This window comes from Haplochromis burtoni, unplaced genomic scaffold, assembly GCF_018398535.1.
Source record: "Haplochromis burtoni strain Fernald_Lab_line unplaced genomic scaffold, NCSU_Asbu1 Contig_899, whole genome shotgun sequence".
Lineage (NCBI taxonomy): Eukaryota > Metazoa > Chordata > Actinopteri > Cichliformes > Cichlidae > Haplochromis > Haplochromis burtoni.
In genome coordinates, this window is record NW_024583260.1 from 55,378 (window position 1) to 56,831 (window position 1,454).

The following is a 1,454-nucleotide window of genomic DNA, read 5'->3' on the forward strand; positions in this document are numbered from 1 at the left end:
CTTACTCCATCTAGTGTGCTACCAGCAGGGTATATGCTAAAATGCTAATGGTTGTTAAAACATTAACCTAATAATATGTGAACTGTAGCTTTTAAGTCAAATGCTAATATTAACAAAAGTGCTGTCATTTGTATGTGGGCTGTCATGAGCAAGTTGTATAAAATTAACATACACAGGAGTGCACTTCAGTGATTCAGCAAATCTTAGCTCAACGGCTCCAAACAGCCTGCAGAACTGTGAATCTCAGGTAACTGTCAATGTTACCTGAAAGGGCCAAACTATATTTTTTGCAAGAGTCAAACTTCTGTAGCCATGGTCACAAAGGGCTATTAAACACGTGTGGCATTGACACACATTTATCTCAACAGAGCCTGGATTTATCTACAAGTATTTTGATGATGAACTATGAACATTGACTAAATTCATTTTTATGCCGATCAAATGAATTTTGAACTAGATCTTGTTAAGGATAAACTGGTACAACTCTGCCAAAAAAGCAAACATAGCAACCTGTGTTCGGTTTGTGATCACCAGGGGGCGCTATCACACACATTCTACTTCTGAGAGAAAAAAACAAGAGTTGAAGAAAACATGCGCTAGCTCTCTTATTTGCATTTTTAAGCTAGCTTCCATGAGCAACAGCAATCATCAATACTTCAATTCACTACGTCAAAACAGTGTATCAAAGTAATTTTATGTCCACTTAAAGATGTAGAATTAAAGTTATAACCAAATTATGGCAGTAATATATCACATTTGTCATTTTTGCTTGACAGATGCCAAAGAAATCAGTGGTGGACAAAACTGCAGTATTTGAAGTCCTTCGTGCTTCTAAAGAAGCAGTCATAAAAAATGGAAAAGTTTCAACTCCAAGTGACATATAGCAAAATCTATGCAAACAACTTGGCGAAAAGATGACACCAAAAGCTCTTTACACTTTTGTTAAATTAAACAGACAATGTATGGGCTGCTCTGGATTACAGTGACGAAGAGAGACTGACACAGACAGCAGTGACAATGATAATGATTTTGAACAAAGCAGCTCTCCTTTTCAAAACAAAGACTGCAAGACTGTGGAGCTCCCATTTGGATACATATGATATGTGGATACATATGATTCCACATAAAGTCACATACAAAAAGAGTACTTTCAAGAAAAGGGAATACACAATTTTGAAGCCAGGTACATGGACTCATGTTGTAAACCAGGGAATCTGGAAAGAGGTTAAAAGTACATGCACCATTACTTTTAAATGAGCCAAGGTGTACCCCAGACCTGTATCTCGTTTTATTAAAATCAGAGGCTTTTGCAAAGAGTGTAGTGGCCAGCTGTACATTACATGTGAAAAGGAACCTGAAAATCACTGCCCAATGGTGCTGATGAATCCATGCACACTGGCTTTTCTAAGAGAGCCATGCCCGGAAGTCTGAGGGCACAAGTAACAAAAGAACTT